Here is an 18738-nt window from a genome sequence, read left to right on the forward strand (position 1 = left end):
GGATTCCTGGTTTAAATTAGGCTAAAGTTGACTGAAAAAGTATCCTTTTTACTTTTAAGAAGCTTTTAAGCAGATTCATTGTTATTTAACTTAGATATTCATATACACAGTAAACAACCTCTAACCTTAAAACCAATAGTATATCGAAGACAACTTTTGAATGCAAGTACCTGCAGCTACTTAGTAGCTTCTTATGTCTGTTTGTTCCAGCAAAAATTGTATGAATAACACACAGAGTTCTTGGAGTAAATTATGTTTACTGTCTGTCATTATATACACACACATATGTGTGTGTGTGTGAGTGTGTGTGTGTTTGATTCTAGAATACTTTGGTATAAAGAGGAGTTCATGGTCAATTCAGTGCCTGCAAGGTGCCCAGGTCCTTTGACTCCAAAGCAAGTCCAAATTATCACCCTTGCACCACTGTGTTTGACAGCTGGTATAAGGTGTTTGTATTTAGATACATTTTTACAAAATGAATAAGAGAAGAGTCTTTCTCCTGGCAACACTTCCAAGTAAGATATAATTGTTTAGTCTTTTTCTAATTATGCTGTCATGAACTTTAAGTTTTCTATGTCCTTAACAATCACGATGAGTCTCTCTCACGTTTTTTGCAGTTTCTGAGAATTGCATGGTCTGACTTTGCTAGGACATCCATCCCCGTGGGAGTCCTGTGAAAACGTTATGATCCTATTGTGTAAAATATAATGGGGTCATAAATGAGCCCATCCTGTCATTCAAACCTGGTCACTTATAGGGTGAGATTAATAGTCTCTCATACTGTGACAGTAATTAACTGTACAGTAGTGAAAACCTTTTGACCTAACCTGGGCTGCTTTTGCCACTTCCAGCCTCGCTTAAGGAACCGGCAACCATGTCATCCAGATGTCAACCAACTGCTAAGACACATCTGACATGCTAAATGTGGCCCATTGGAGAAATGCAGATGTGCAGATGCAACGTTTAGGGCAAACATGCAGTGCATTCTGGTCCCTGGAATATAACTATATATAAATAAATATAAATATTTTGTAAATCTATTGCTTTTACTGTGCTGGATTAGAATATTCAACCTCACTAAAATCGTTGCGCAAGCACAGCATCCCCCCCCCCCCTCCCACGGTTATATAAAACCATCACTCCAAAACAGGGTTTTGAGGTCCCACAGTGCCTTTCCGTCCATATGGTGGAATCTTGCCGCCTCGTTTTGTCACGTCATCGGGGCCAACGCTGCTTTCCAACACATTAAAATTCATCAGTATAGCTTTAATCTCCAGATATTGGGTTATTGGCAACACAGGACTACTCTCATCTCTCCTCTGTGTCTCATTTTGCTGATGAACTCTTCTCCCGTGTGTTTGCCTCTGCATAATTACAGAAAGGCTGGGAAAAAAGTAATAAATAAGGACCAGAAAGATGTGAATGAAGGAGCCAAGATGGTAAGAGGCGGAGAGAAAGGGGTTGTATAACAGACGGGGTATAGGGGACAATGGATAAAAAAAGAGACAGACTGAAAGAGACAGCTGTGACGTCATGGCCACTTTAAGTAGGTCAGGCACGGAGTTGTGATGTCACTCACGCTGGAATCAACCCACTGGGCCAATGGCGTGCGGGGACACACCCCCTTTTTCCACCACCGCTGCCACCAGGATAATAAAATGCACCCCCCTCCTCTTCGCCCCTTCTTTTCTGCAGCTGTCTCAAATCACACATATGCACACACCCAGTAACACACACGCATACATTCCTGCAGCTATAAACACCACTGCTGACTGTAACAGTACACTACTGTAATTCTCAAGATGCAGCAGCTTCTATTTGTCTCATCTTTTCTTAGTCTTTTTTCTTTCTTTTTGCATTTGCCCCCTTTCCAAAAATGAAAAGCCTTTTCACTCAGTCAGACGAGACTGAAGGAGGCATCTGTGCTGCATGTAACAGTGGAGCCGCTTCTGATGTTCTTTTGACTTTTAGCATCAAACAAATCCACTTCCCCTTCATCAAGACTTGATAGCAGATTCTCACATTCTGTTGTATAAGTGTGTGTGTGTGTGTGTGTGTGTGTGTGTGTGTGTGTGTGTGTGTGTGTGTGTTAGATTCATACCAACCCCGAGGCTGAGGCACATTATTTGTGACAGAAGATAAAAACTTGCCAGTGTAAAGGCCTAATTTGACAATAGCTTTATATTCCCCAAGAAATCCATACAACATTTGACAGAACGAAAAAGATTACAAAAAAATAAATAAAATAAATAAAAACAGATAATAACTTGGGAAGGATTCTGGTGTAAGCTCCATTAGCGGAGGTCAGACAGGCAGGAAAGCAGTGTGCGGTATTCTCAAACAACATAATGAGACAGTGACACTAACATGATCCTAATTATCACTAAAAATGCACGGCTGAGCTGATTTGTTTATAAATGTTCTCATTTTCACCTCCTGCGCTCAAGAAAATGAATCACAAAAAAGTTGCTTGATTGATTGCTTGTGTTTCTTGTTCTTTAAAATTAAAATGTTGTTCACAAGGCTTCCCGTCAGAAAGATTTTTCTTTTGTCATTCTAGTGAGGAAGCTACACTTGGCTGAACTGTAAATCAATCGGGAATAATGGAGAATAGAGTAAGCAGAAAGATTCAGATGTCGACGGTACTTAAATGTAGGGCTGGGCCATATCATACCGTTCACGGTAATACCGGTATAATGTTGGGCAATGATAAGAAAATGAAATATCGCAATAGAATATGGGTAAAACGCACAATCGCAGTGCCTTTGCATGACGGAGAATGAGAATGGTGAAAGTGGATCGTTGAATGAATCGGATGAACCAGAACTGGTTTGTAAAAATGCTGCAACTTCGCTGGTGTGGAACTGGTTTAGCTTTTGTCCGTCAGATACACAACAAAGCACTATTTTTGGTAGCGCATGCTAGCGGGCCGTCGTTATTACCGTGTTTTTTTTGGAAAATACGTCACACTTAAAATCAATCCTTGACCTCGAAATGATTTAATGTGGTACACGGCGGTTGAAAATCTGTCAAATGTTTTAGTACGGCTTTACTAAGCTACGAACCCAGACTGCTTGATGGATTGTCGGAGCATTACGGCTATTGTAGTCAGGAGCCTCGCGGAGTGATACGTACTGTGCTTCAACATAATATTATATTGTGTGTGTATAACCTCTTTGTAAGTTTTGTGGATATTATACATGGTTATGCTGAGGATATGTCGGCCAATTTCCTCTGGAAATGCCTTTTGGTTCAACTGTCAGCAAGGAATTTGCATTTGCACTGATACATTTTTATATAACTTTAATGCACATAAAAAAACAGCTGCTTGTTTAAGTGAAAATACATTGACGTTTGTTTTTGTTTTTTGCACAAATAAAGTTGTAGAGTTGTAAAGTATTTTGTCTAGTGTCATATCATCAGTTATATCGTTATTGCAAATTTTCAAATGTATATCGTGATAAATATTTTTGGTCATATTGCCCTGCTCTACTTAAATGTCTTCGTTAGTACTTCATACTTTATCATTACTGTTATTTTCTGATTCTGGTGTTGATTTAAAAAAAGAACAAAAAAGAAGAAATTTAACAAACTATGGAAGTTTGTTAGCGCCACTGAAAAGCCCATCCGTAATCATGATTTACTGAAAAGTTTGAGTTAGTATTTTGAAATCTTGAGGTAATAACTCAACATTTCAACTTAGCTCTGCTTGACATGTTTTTACCCAGTCACAGAAACAAGCTTCTATAATAACCTAAAAAAAGAAGCCAACTTTAAAGTGCCTTGATTAAAGATCGAAAACCCTGCTAAAGTAGAAACAATTATGTTGAAATGCTAACTGTTTTCTGTGCTTTAACATCCGCAATTTGAGTCGCAACTGGGCATCTCAACAGTGTTTGGGTGTTGTCCCATTTTTAAGCTTTTTAATGCAATTATCTGACAATTGACATTCTTTGCTGTGTGGTTAAGCATACTCACTTTTCTTTTTCTTTTTTTAATTTTAGCACGAAAGCACCTTGCTAACCTAAGCGAGATCAAATGTGTGCTACAACATGGCCCGAACCACTGGACTGGACATATGATATGAAATGTGCAGACACACAGCACTGCGTGGGCGCATATTTCTGTAAGTGAAAACAAGGTGAGCATTTCACAAACAGAAAAACTCAGTTATATTATTAAGGTCACATGAGTAATTCACACAGTTATATAAGGATGCAGTTTCTGCATCTGTGGACATTCGCCTTAACGGCAGGGATCTATTTTTTTTGTTTACAATCCTTATAAAACATTCCAGTTTGTTTTTGCCCTGATAGATTCAAATTTTCTCCCTTTGCACTGTTTTATATCCTTTATCCTGCACTATTTGGAGAAGAAAATCCTCCACCTGAGTTTCAAGCATTCATGCAGACCAGATGGTGTCCTTAACTTTGTAGGGTTATATCACATAGGGAGAAGTGTATAGCCCTGACCAGTGTACTCAGTGTCCCTGTCTTATTACAGACAGGTCACATGACTCAGTCAGGGAACAGGACAAGGTTTCCATCAGAGGAGTAGTATGTTCCAATTGACCTTGAGGAAGAAACTGAGTATCTGCATTGTCAGGTCTGGTGTCTGCAACTATTTGCATTTTATTTACAAGGCGAGCACAGTGTAATGCAAAAACAGTGTACTGTACGTTTTTGCAATCACTTTCACAGTGGCTAAGAACGTAATCTTACCAACATGACAAGAGTATGATGTGACAATGGGCGAGGCACACAGGAATGTGTGTTTGTAAAAGAGGGCAATATAAATCATTCTGGATACGTATGCAAGAAAATCAAATGTTATTTTGGAGAAAAGACTCTATTGTGGGTGTTGATGGGAAGAGATGGGATTTAAAATTGTAGTTTAATAAAATTGTTTAACATTTTATTCATTAATGCATCTTTTGTATCTGTCAAGAACCGCACTTGCGGGATCCAAAAGCAGCAATACACTTAATGCGAGCAAGTACAGATTTTATTGCTTTAACAAAAGGTGACCCGGAACAACCAAGGAAGCAAAATCACGGAACTGAAAGAACTGGGAAGACAAATTACACGGGGAAGCCGTAATCAGCATCGTGGGAGGCTGCAACAGAAAGGGGAGAAAATTACTAGTGAGCAGGAAAATTGAGGGACACAACTAAACAGGGCTATAGTAATTTGGCTTACAATCTGAGCCGGACCGTGGGGCTCGGAAGGGGGGAAGCGTGTCCGTGGGAAGCGAATCCGAGGAGGCAGGGATGAGGACAGATGGTGCAGTTAGAGATCCGAGCAGGCCATCAGGGTGTACAACCTCACCCCTGGCGTTGTTCCCCAGCTCTCAATTTTAAATAAATGTAGACATTGAGGGCTATCAGGAGGGGCTATGCGCTTACCTGCTGCTCTCTGGCAGGTAGCTCCATGTCCTCCTGGGTTTTAAAAGCATGAGGGTGGGAATGGATGTTTGTATCTGTGTGTGCCTGTATGTCTGTGTCTATATGTCAGGTTGGGTATCAGACGCCACCTCTCTGGGGACATCTCAGGCCCTCCAAGGTCTTCTGCTTGTTTTCTCTTTTTTCTTTCTCAACAGGTGATCCAGGTGATTGATATATGTATCTTTTGTCTGCTTATTTTGTTGTTTTTTGCCCTTTATCCCCGTCCCTCTTCCCTCTTTCTTTCTCCCCTTTCTTTTCCCCAGTCGAGTCTGTCCCGTATTTAGCAAGTGAAAATAAAATAAAATAAACAATAAAAGGTGAATAAATCAGAATCAGAATCAGAATACTTTATTGATCCCTGGGGGAAATTATTTTTTGTTACAGAAAATAAAATAGACCATTATGGCAAGGCTGGGAGTAAATCCGTTGGGCATCTTTCTTCACCTTTAGACAATAATTCTGATGGCAAAAGAGCCAAACGGGACAGGCAAAAAAAAAAAAAAAAAAAAGATCAGAGCAGGCAGGAGGACAGGCAGGTGGCAGACACAGAAACACTGGATAGTAATCTGGGCACACGGAGGCAGAATTAACACAGTTGATGTAACACTTATATATATACAAAGCTTTGCGGGAAGCCTAGTTACCACTGAGGGGTGATTAACGGACTGGTGCGGAGCGTTCGTCAGCGCCGGGTTAAACAGTCCTCCTGGCAATTGCCTGGAATGGGATGCAGGTGTGATGGTGATGGCCCAGCCCGGGGGTGTGGCCACCAGGGCATCCCACACACTCCTCAGATACAGAGCCATGGACCATGACAGTATGACTTTTTTGATTATGTACACAATAGATGGATGCGTCTTTGGGGTCGGAGAGTGAACCTACTGTGAAGGTGTGTTAAACCTGCATTCTTTCTAATGGCCAGCAGTGGGCGACTCCACTGGTTGTGAAACAAGTCAGTATGAATGGAAATCTATGAGAAAATGACCCTACTTCTCACTTGTAATATATATATACGTAAGTGAGGACTTTCCTTTACCAATTGTGGTCTCAGCTGCTAGCATAATGCAGCCCCATTTCCAGCATAATAGAAAATAGAGCAACTTCTGGTCATAACACAGCTTCAGATCCTAATGGGAAATGTTGCATTAGCTGTGTCCATCTTACATGTACAGTCTATAACTGGGCAACAAATAACAGGAACAAGTGTTAAGACTAAGTGCAAAAACATGAAAACTAAAAAGAATTTTTAAAAAACTGCTCTCTGTCTAATGCAAAAGTGTTTTTTTCTGTGAAAAACGTTGCATTGTTCAAGGCATATGCAAGGCATAATAAAAAAAAGCCTGGCTGTTCCAGGGTCATTAATAATGAAAATTTTTTGTCCATTGTTATTTTCTTCTCTTTCCATCAGCATTAACCAGGGAGACTACAGTCAGCAGGAGGCTGACCTTGGAGGGTAAAATAGGGGAGGATGTATTTATGAGGCTATATGGGAGAATGTGTGTGAGTGTGCAGAGGGAGAAGACAGGGTCACAAGGTCAATTGCAGTGATTAAAAGGAGCCGATGAGGACCACCAACTGAAGCTGCAGCACATTTTGTAGTTGTACTTGAAATCTCAGAGTGGAAGAGACAACTGATCAAAGTAACTTTATTCACAAAGAATCATTTTTTCCCCACAAAACAAGGGTAGAGGAAGAACAAAAGGAAAACGAAGCTGCTGTAGAGTAGCTGAAATGGAGGAGATGAAAGTTTAAATCTCCAATTCTGGGTTAGCATCCCCCACAGGAGAGCCAAAAGGCCCATAGCCAGTTAAAATGTGGGACTAACAAGGAACGATGCAGATGTTTGATCAGCTGTTTTTTTGTAAGTCAATTCAAAGGGATCAAAGGCCTCAATATTGCTGATACATTTTTAAAAAGTAAATGCAATGAGACCAATCTGTCAGTTAATCTTCTTTGAGTTTGTAATTGTTAACCTGGAAGGACACGGAGCAGTGGACGAGAGTATGCAGAAAAAGTGATGATGGTAATGAAGGCGAGCGTCAGGCTGATCGTGGCGCAGAACATGAGCTCATTCATTTTAAACTGGCAGCGATTATGTGAAGAAATGTTACATTTCAGGAATAATGACACATACCTTGATGTGAATACAGCAGTAATTTCAACATGAGCCACTACATTAACGAAGAGTATTCTTATTCAAATACACATCAAGTAGTACAGCGCCATATTTGAAAATGCTTCAGTGCCTGGTATATTTTCTCTTCGATGATCACTTGGAAGCACCTACAGCACATCCATCTATAATTTAACATCCATCTCAGGAGGAGAAGAGAAACATTGCAATCATAATTATCATCATTGCAACAGCTGTAGTTCAAAGAAGGCAGTATACCCACACATGCATATACCCACATATCTTTAATAGTCACTGTGAAAAAAAGGCTCTGAAAGCAGGGATGCCACAGTCAATAGATTAGATGTTAGAGGGGAAAAAAAGAATCCGATAAAATTCCATAATTCTGTTTTTGGAGGAGGCTAAACTCCAGCTAAAAGGACAATGGATGTTGGAATTGATTAGGTGAGAGGCCACATCAGCTTCCTGGAGGTTGCTGGCTCCGCTAACTACTAGCCCAACTGTAGTAAAACTTCAAAAAGTCTTGACAGTGCAGCAGCCAGCATTTTTCAAAAGGCACAGTTTTAGCTTTGAAGACAAAAATAGTCCATAATTTTAATTCAAACACTTATCCTAACAATTGCATGTAGGTTTTTGCCAACCAGTTGGAGTTATAAATGTTTTCCTTAGCAACAGGTGGTTGCCAGGGGTCTCTAAACCTGTGAGGCTGGGGCTATTGTAACGAATTTCCCAACAACCTCCAGCAACCATGGTCAGAGAATACTTTATTCTCCGCTCATCACCAGTGCTTAAAATATGGTTGCAGACTGGTCTCTAGGTCTGTGTCTCTAGGATCTTATTCACCTGATCTTATATTGTCACCATTATTGTCACGCATCCAAACAGTAGGCATGTTGATGTCATATAGTTATTGGTCACATCTGCAAAACCTAAACAGGGTTCTCCTTCTGCTTTAGCAGACAGCTTTAGCAGACATGTCTCTGCAAGCTGCTTTGCAACCCTACACCTCATTTCATGGTATTTCTGACTTCATCACATCTGTCTTCCCTGAAGTCTTTATTATTCTGTGCAGGAGTGCATGCAAGGACAGTGACGTCTGATTTCTAGACCTTTTGTATTCTTTGTATGTGCCCTTGATGGTTTGCTGTACCCAGAACTGCCAAATATAAATTACTGCAGATGGAAACATCAATCTTCTTTTGACTATAATGGTCCTGATTGAATTAAAGTTGCTGTGGCACTCTATTTACTATACACTACACCAGGCTGTTATGCAGTTCACATGCCTTTGTATGTACATCAGGAATTAAAATGCATTCTCAGTATCTTAAATTTCATCTGGCTTTAATTTGGAAAGTAGTTCGCCCCATGACTTTTAAAAAACAGGCCCAACTGCACTGACGCAGCTACACGGGCTGTGTTTTTTTCCACTGGTAAGCTAATAGTACTTGGCCTTGTGCTTCAGTTAACACCAATAGTCACTGACCTTTCTTGAATTCCAGGACTTTTTTTTTTCCTCTTCAGTGTTTGGTCACACTGGACAGATTACGTTTACACCTGGCTGTAAACTCCAAGTGTAGTCTGGCTGGTGTGACATGAACCAGAATACTTCTAAAAACAGAATTTGGGAACACGACTGAACCGACTGAGTGGCAAACGAGTTGCTAGAAGTGTACAGCTTGAAGTCTTGTACAGCTGCTGTTATTGTGTATATATTTATTTATATTTCTTCATACATTCTTATATAGTTCTATATTGTGTATTTTCTTGTACAGTTATTTTATTTTCAAACTTTAATTTATATATTTTATCTTATTCTTTCCCAGTTAAATTTACCCTTCATTCTAATTTGTGTTGTACAGTTATTTCATTTTTAACCTTAATTTATATTTTATTCCTTCCTAGTTAAATTTACCCTTTTTAATTTTTCATATTTATTTCCTATCTTATTCATAGCCTTTTCCTTTTTTTTGTTTTCTTTAGGTCACGAGCAGTTGTCCAAGCATTTCACTGCATATCGTACTGTGTATGACTGTGTACGTGACAAATAAAAAATTTGAATTTGAATTTGAAGTGTAAAAAATCTCGGACCCAACCAAAGCTAGATTTGTGTTGATGCTCAAACATGTGACAAATACTTTCCTCCCCATGACCGGCTACCCAGACCTACTGTGGCTGCAGTTCAATCATGATAAAGCTCAAATCTCATTATTTTAAAAGCACTAGAGTGAATAAGACCACACAGGCAAATATTTAATTGGAGCTGTGGGTGAACATGATTTTAATGGAAGCCTGTGCCTTCTGCTTCATCAACAGTCCAAATGAGAAATAACCTATTTTTCAAATTGCCTGAAATCCACTCACAATTCAGAATTAATTGTTAAATTAAATGATCCTTAATTTTAAATGTTTTTGAATGCAATACTGCATGCAGTGTCAGATTGTGCTCAACATGTAGCTGCTGGCGTGTCCTTGTAGCTCAGCAGTCAGTGTTTTATCAGAAAACAAACAAAACTAGTTCCAGGCTGATTGTTCTCTCTGTGTCGTGTAACACGCTGTGCGTCAAACTTTTTTTAATGTAGAGAGTTGCTGTACACTGGAATAATTCAGTCCTCTCACTAGCCTTTTTACTGGCAGTAGTACAAAAACAAAGTTCCCCGCAATGACATGTTTACACCAGAAGGTATCTGTTTGTTACAGTGTTGACTGGCTCCAAGGGTGCCAGAAATCCCCACAGACCACACACATACACACACACGTATTTTATCCTCAGGACCGGTAAATGTAATAGATGCCAAGAAGGAGAAAATTTTTCATGGGCCAATCAACCTGCCATGACCTCAGTGACTCACTATTGTTTGGTGGAGCGACGCTGCTCAATCACTGGCTCCTGCTGTGCTTTAGTGATTGCAGACACAGTAGATTTGGCCTGATTTAAAGTTCGAGTTCATTTCAGGTCACACAGAGGTCGGGACAAGATGGAGAGAACGTCTCACATGCTGTTTCAGCCCGTGGTGCAAATAAGCTGACCTGGGACAGCTTTGAAAAACACATCTGGAAATGACTGCTGACTCCTATACATTTAGTTGGAAGACAGAAAACATGCACCAGTTTAATACTGGCTGTCCAATTAACTCCAACACCAGCCGAGTAGTTGGCTGAGATAGGCAAACAAATTCAATATCCATCCAGCCAGCCAGCCAGCCAAGTTTTACATAGCTATGCACATGTATGATGTAATCTGAATCTGCATGCAGGTATAAATCATCCATCTGCCTCCCACTCAAACTAATCTGCTTCTCTAATCTATAGACCTGGAACTATTACTATTAGTTTTCAGTGGAATGTGCTGTATGTAAGCATAGTGACATGATAAGAGTACCATAAATACTGTAGTAAGTTTAGAATAAATCAAAAAATTTGTTCTTTTATCATTTGTTGCATGACGATCTGAACTTGTCGGACTCTTACAAATAAATCTTTTCTGTCAGCATAATAAGTTCAGGAATTCTGTTATATCTATACAAGGTTAATTAACACCTTGTGATAAGCTGTGAACTCCAACGCATGAGCTCATGAGTTTGAGCCACTGCAGCGTTTATTATTCTTCTACTGAGAAACTTTTTTAATTGGAAAAAAATTCTAGAAATGTAGAATAGAGTTGTTAAAGAAACACTTTTTTTTTGTTAAAAGTCTAACATGAACATCCATTAATTTAAATTCATTAATTTAAGTTCACTTTTAGTTGTTGTCATCTTTTGTACCAGATTGTAACAATAGTCGGCCTCCTCAATAGTTGCCTCAAGGCCTCAATAATCACTTTCAGCAGCAAAGACCTGCAAGCACTTGGCAACAAGAGAAAGAAAGAACTCTATTTAACATAAAGAGTACAGCAGCAGAATCAGGCAGAGCAAGGGGCAGCCCTCTACTCTGAAAGTTTGGAAGGGGCACAAAAAAGACACACACGCAGACAATAACGATTTACGCTGCATAGACTCTTAGTTTACTGTTTGTATGCAGAGAAAATCATTTTATCCAAAACTGAGGACATTGATTCGTGTTATGTTTGCAGCAACAAATATTATCAGACGTCATTGGGCCTCTAGTGAGTCCACCACAGGGTGTGTTATGTCACCTGAAAGCCCTTTAATCCAGCCTGTCTGCACAGCTGGTGGGTCAAGATAAGCAGTGGCCACGGATATATAAGTGAGGCAATTGTAGCAGTTGCGACAGTGCGTGTCTTGAGTTCTTTCCATCTGTGTCAGCTCACTAGAGTGAGCCTATCTGTCTTCTGTAACGGAGAGTTTGAACATATGATAGAATGAGTCAGATTTTCTTTACACAGTGAAGTATGAGGGCATTCGTATTGTATTTGCCGACTTGGACTGAATTCACAGCGACACTGTAACTTATTTAAATGGGCGTCAGTGTGTTCTGGTGGAACAAATATCTGGCAGTCATTCACTTTGACTGTCGCTGTGAGGAAACACATGAGGAAATAATGTAATTGAGTGGCAATATAAGTCTTTATATGTGTCCCACTTGGGGAAACTCTAACCTGACTTACACAACCACAGAGCCGATGAGCGACGCTCTGGTTCTCAGTAGTTGGGTGTAGCTTACAGTACAGTTTTAGCTGGAACTGCATGTGTCATATTTATTTTTCCTTCCGTGAGTGAAAGAGCCCACTATGAGTTCTAGCGCAGAACATAGAACTATGCAACTGGACTAAATTGTAGCTAAATGCCATTAAAAGATGTGTATATATACAGAAACATTTACATATCAACAAGACACCGCTATACAACTTTAGTTTGCCGAAAGGATATAAAGACTGCATCACATAGCTACATAACCAAATCAGTTAATCTGCCTTTAAGTTAACAAACAGGGTCTAAGTACAAAGTTAACGTTCAGTGCAGTCATGCAAAATTTATTTAAGCTTTTGCCAAAGTGGGACTGCTAACTGCTTTGATAACCTATGCTAACCTTTTCAACCTATCCACACCTCAGTTGCAATTTGTTGGACGTATATAGGCTAGATGTCGATTATCAAAGACATGAGATCCAACAGGATAGAAGGTAGGAGGAGAGGCCCGGACTACCTCAATGTCAGGAGGGCTCTTCCACATTAAACAAATATTAAAATGTTTTATGGTAAAGTGGGCCGACGGTATGAGTTCCACTAATATGTTTACGTCATAATTCTACCTTGTGAAACCAGAGCCTAACTTTTTATTTATAAAGCATACGTTATACAATTTCCTCAAGAACTGAATTCCAGCTATGCAAATATTTACTCTGTCATTTTACACTCCACAGATCATAATCGGCACCTTTTCTGAAAATCTTTGATGGTGCAGAAGCAAGTTGTACTTCCTGACCATGCTCTCTCTCATTTGTGGATGATGACCAAAACGCAATTGAAACTGATTCTGTTCATCTGGACGTCGCGTTTCCAGTGGGAGAAATGTTTCATCACTTGTCCAGTCTCGGCTAACTGATGGAGATGTTTCTCACACTGACAACGCAACATCCACAGGAACAGAATCAGCTTTCTAGGATTTATTTTTTTACCTGGAAAATCGAGCAAGCATCAATTAGTTTTTCACAAAGTGTTTTATAGATTAGTTCATGGGCACAGTGGCATGTGTTTAAAAGTCTCAAGTGCTTAAAAATGGATGAAGAGAAGAGAGTATTGTGAGTATATTGCCAGGAGTTTGGATTTGAGCAGTGCTGTCAATGACTTTGCTGAGTGCAAGATGAAGTTCTGATATGCCCGTAGTTTGTGTTTGTTGAAAATATGCATTCATACCGAACAGTGTGCGCGTGATATATGTACCTGGTCCACTGGAGATGATTGTTGAATGAGGATTTGTAGAAATAAGTGGTTTGTTTGTGAGGATCTGTGGTTAATAAGCTTGTCTCATTTGTTCTGTGCTTTTAGACATTACAGCTTTCTTCGTTACTTCAGCATGACAATTAAATCTGTTTTGGGTTTGTGGTAATATGTCTGAAGATGTTCACATGAATTCATACACCTATATAAATTTGTACATTCGCCAACCTCTCACTGTGGTTGTTGTTCATGGAGCTGATAAAAAGACGGAATTATGCTTGATATTACTGGATTATTTAGATATGCAGAATAAAAAAAGAAAAAGAAAATGTGCCCAGGGGCCTGTCACAGAGTTGTTTTTACTCTACGCTTCACTCTCTTACTATCACTACTGGGATGTTGTTGGCAAATAAATGGAGCAAGGTATCTAATTTTTCTACTTGAATTTTTTAAATTATTAATAAATTTTATTATTGTTATTATTATGAATCAGTACAGAATTCACAAAAATTACTGTCAATAATTTGTGCAAAGTGGGTGATTTAAAGATCTTACACTTTGGTAATTTCTCATCCATGCACTGGCACTTACATGTAAAATCTGCATTTTTAAAATTACTGTAAGTAATTTGTTATTACTGAGCTGTTTTTGGTGGTTAGTTTTGTTTTGACCAAAGGAAACTCGTGAAAAGTCAAAGCCCTGCTTCGTGGATGTTTTTAAATGGCCCAGTCTTTGAGGGTGGCATACTCCGGGGCACAAATACACAGAGTGACCAGAACCTCCTTCCCTGACCCCATCCCTAAATGCCACCAGACCGTCTTTGGTTGGGGAGTGGGGCTCATTATTGGTCTTCGTTAAGTTTATCTTTCTTTTCTCTGCGTGGGCAGGTGTGTTTATTTACCTGCTGGCTCGAGCCCAGGCGGGAATGCTCGGCTCCATTCCACAAGCCCGGTGAGGGTGGGCCGTACCACTGTGGCGTCAAAGCAGAGGGGTGAGCCAGAAAATAGAAGCCCGCTGTTTTTTCTCTCGGCGTCTCGTCAGGTTTTATCACATCCACACCGTAGCTGTCACCATCTTTCTATACATTACCCTTTGTCTGAATGAAAACAACCCACTTCACCGAGACCCGCTGTTGACTTACCGGCATATGACTTTAAAAACACCCCTAAAACCTCAATGGCTCCATCTTGCCTTTTGAGTGACCGCTGAGTATTTTTTCTCTCCCCGTGTGCTGAATGTTCCTCCTGCTGGAGAAAAGGAGAAAAAAAACCCAACGCCGGTGGACACACAGAGAAGGAAGGCGCAGCGGAAAAATAAAGGAGGTGGAGGAAAAGTGAAGTAACAGGAGATTAGCGGGAAGCTTGGAGGGACAGGCTGGGAAGAGAGCGAGGAGAAAATAACGGAGAACGAGACTTGTCGTACAGACACAAATATATTTTCTACAAGTCCCACAATTTTTCTCGAAGATTTTTTTTGTATTCCCCACTTGCTGAATAAACGGTGAGTTTATTTATATGCATTATTTTCTTCTATATTAATAAATGAGTTATTGCCGCAATTAATTATTTAAAAAAAATCTCTTTGTGTCGTCCTGGAGAAAGTCTGGGAGTAGCCTTTGTGGTTAGTCAGTGTTCATTAAACAGCAGTGCAACAACAACAACAAAAACAATCAAAAAAAAAAAAACGAAGAAAAAGAAGAAGAGAAAAAGGGTGGTGGGATTCAGAGGGTATTGTTTTGTGTTGGTGGACTCGGTGCCAAAAATGCACAGAGATGCAAGGATGTAGTCCGCACCGTTCAACAACAATACGGCAACCGAACAAAAACTCAACAAACGTTACGCCTCTGGGCCAGGTATGTGCTCACTTAATAAGACGAGTGCTAATAAACGCCAACAGTATGCCTTAAGTTGTAGTTTGGTGAGAGTGAGCCCGTGACAGAGGGAGTGCAGTGCGCGTTATTGACACGCACATGTGGCATAGCCAGCGGGTCTTTGTTGCCCCCTCCCTCTCCCAGCCTCCTCTGTCGGTCATGACTGAACCAGACATGACTGCTCAGTGGCACGGCTCAAATCTCCCGTACACAGAATTAAGGCCACTATTGACATGTTCATATACAAACCCCCACCCCGCCCCCCACCTTATTATTTTTGTCTACGCCTTTCAGTAGAGAGAAGCATCAACGCTCTTTCTTTGTGGTGTTTTCCAGTTAGGTGTCCTTACTGGGCAGCAGCAGTGGGAATTTCGGGGCTCATACTTTTTTTTCTTAGATGGAAAGCTTTGGGCTTGTCTGTGTGAACAGGGGGACTTGGGCTTTGGTGGAGTAGTAATCTGCTGATAAGAGGGGCGCGAGGAGGGTGTTGTGGTTCTTTGGAGAGGGTGTGTAATATGTGTCAATGTCAAATGGAGGTGTGTCTTTTGTGAGTGTGTGTGTTCACGGGCCGTGTTATTGCGCGAGTAAAACATCAGGAAAAAAGGAGTAAAATTGAGAAATTGAGTGAAAATGTGCGTTTCGCATTCCTTTTACGGAATATCTTCGAGCGCGAGTGGAAATGTTTTGCTTTAGTGTGTCGTGCCCAAACCAAGGACACACACACACACACACTGTTCTGTCTACACACTGCTCCAGAGACAGTTCTTTTCTGTCTTTACTCTGCCGCGAGCTACACGAACGCACGCACGCGCCCAAACAGGCTCGCGCGCAGATTCTGTGAGTCATACCGCATTTGGAGACTCGCGGCCTCGCTGCTCTTTGAGTGAAGTGGAGCCCCCTGCTGATAACGCGCGCGCGCACAGACAGCCTCATCTTCTGGGGGAAGAAAAAGTGAACGTTCGTTCCAGAACTGTTCAGGCTCTGAGACGTGGACATGCTGCGTTACGCAAGCGCACCCCGACTCTGCACGTACGGGGTGCGCGGAGATGCACATAGCCCAGAAACACGGCAGGAGTGTATTGTTTCTCTTTTGCTGGTGGGTGTGGTGTTACCAGGAGCCAAGTCCAAATTTGTGTCGGTGTATTCAAATAAAACTAAAAGAGAAATGATGGTAATGATGGCAATAACGATAATCAGCGTTGCAAAAAAGTTACTTCCTCCTTTTTTCTGTTTTAGAGTATTTTAAACGGTTAGTTCACCCAAATGTCAGAGTTTTGGTCTTATCTGCTGATGCTTTGTGTTTGTGTATATATATGTGTGTGTGTATATGCCTCTTGGGGGTTGGGTGGTATATGTGTGTTTGTCTTTTTAAAAACGAGCCCTTTAATGCATTTCATCTGTTATTTTTTGTGGGTCTTTTATTATTTTGTGGAAGAGTTTTATCATTATTAATGAAAAGCGTTATGACGCCACATGTCAGCACTCTGAGTGGCCTCATCCACAACAACAGCACTCCACACCAGCACAACTGTTGTGCTGGTGTGGAGGAGGGCAGACACAAAATGATATATCAGAAGTGTAGCAGATGAAAGCTGAACAGTGTGCGTGCCCAGATAACACTCTGCCTCAGCAGCTCCAAACTGTACTTTGATGGAATTTCATACTGTTTGCATTTCCCATATTGACCATTCACCTACAGTCAGAACTGACACATTTGTGAGAGCAGCAGAAAACAAAATTCTGACGCGTCCTTTCAGGGCTTTGAGCATGAAATAGTTGTATTTGAAGGAGGAGAGTTTAAAATACAGAACAATTGTGATATCTAAACATCTGTAACATGCTAAAAAAACAAGTCAGTGTTTGTATTTTGATAATATTCTAGAAGTTCAGTGTGCTAAGAATAAAACAAGCATTTCCTGCATTTTTACTGCACTAAAGATAGCAGCTGTGCACTTGTCATTCATGTTTAGGCTTAAAATTTAAATTGCAAATCATACACTGTAAGCTCATGAAACAGGCGCGGGTCCAAGCTGCATGTGAATATACATATATACACACACACACACACACACACACATATATATATATATATATATATATATATATACACACACACACACACACACACACACACACATATATATATATATATATATATACACACACACACACACACACACACACACACACACATATATATATATATATATATATATATATATATATATATATATATATATATATATATATTTAGAGAGAGAGAGATAGGGAGAGAGAGAGTGGTGAGCTGACTGGAGCATTAAACATTGACCTACCCGGTGATAAATCAACACTAAAACATCACTAATGAAGTGCTGTTTTGATTCTGCAGCTTACTTACTTCAAATGATTTCATTATGTTTCTTTATGTGTCTGACGTTGAATAGACTTATAGATCCGTGCTGGTGTGTCTGAGAGCAGAGTGCTGTGTTGGAAGACTTGCTTATTGACTTCAAAGTGTTTCTGGTGCTCTAATCTGTTCAGCGTCAGAACATTATAAAACACTGGTTATTTATAGAGGACATGAGAACAAATTGTTCCGCTGTACATCTTTTTATATTGATATAGGTTCCACAGCTGATGAGCTGCAGACACTGTGACTGTGAGACACCAGTAACATCTATTCTCATTATATATTCTATATATATTTGGTAACATTTCTCGCAGACTATGTTAAATGCCTCGTGATCAGCTCAGTTAAGCAGCAGGATGGTGTTACTATGAATGAGCGGGGCTGTTGACTTTTCACAGCGGACATTTAGTTTTTTTTTTTTTTTTTGAAGCTGTGTCAAACACATCTGTCAGGGCCAAAAATAAACCCTTCAGCTGGAACGGCTGCCCTTTGATCTGATGGTACAAGAGTATTTGTGTTCTGGACACACAAGTAATCCAAGGAGATAAACTTGTTGACATCATTAAACTGTGGTGAACAGTGACAGTCTGTGTTGCACACACTTTATTTTGCTCAGTGTTGCTCTTCTGTAGCTTGCAAGATGCTCGCCACTGTAAAAACTACACATGGTGACTATTGTTCCTGCACCAGCAAACCTGTTGGCTACTGAACAACTTGACGTCATTATAGATTAGTTATTCTGTGGGGTTTACATGGATTGTCAATAACAATTTGACTTTTTGCCCTTCTGGGAAGTCAGCTTAAACATGCTCAATGTTTTATTAGTTTACTGTTTTTAGTTTATTATTATTTAAGTTTATTGTAGATGGAAGGCATTAGACAGGGATCAGCAGTTGGACAAATAGAGTTTTTGAGGGTGAGTTTTTTCTGAATTTTGTGTATTTTGAAATTTTAGCAGTGTTGTGCAGTAGGGCTGGGCCATATCATACCGTTCAAGGTAATACCGGTATAATGTAGTTCAACAATAAGAAAATGAAATATCGCTATAGAACATGAGTAA

At 40.1% G+C, this 18738-nt stretch overlaps 1 protein-coding gene across 1 annotated transcript in view; it reads left to right on the plus strand.

Annotated features, from left to right (window-relative positions):
• The first annotated feature begins 14620 nt into the window (after positions 1–14620).
• Positions 14621–18738, plus strand: part of ndrg2 (NDRG family member 2) — a 54362-nt gene continuing 50244 nt past the window's right edge. The window contains exon 1 of the mRNA XM_082528047.1: positions 14621–14916. The gene's annotated coding sequence lies outside the window, so the exon portion shown is untranslated. The remainder of the gene's footprint in view (positions 14917–18738) is intronic.

This window comes from Aulonocara stuartgranti (genome assembly GCF_965226115.1).
Source record: "Aulonocara stuartgranti genome assembly, chromosome: 3".
NCBI classification, from domain to species: Eukaryota; Metazoa; Chordata; class Actinopteri; order Cichliformes; family Cichlidae; genus Aulonocara; species Aulonocara stuartgranti.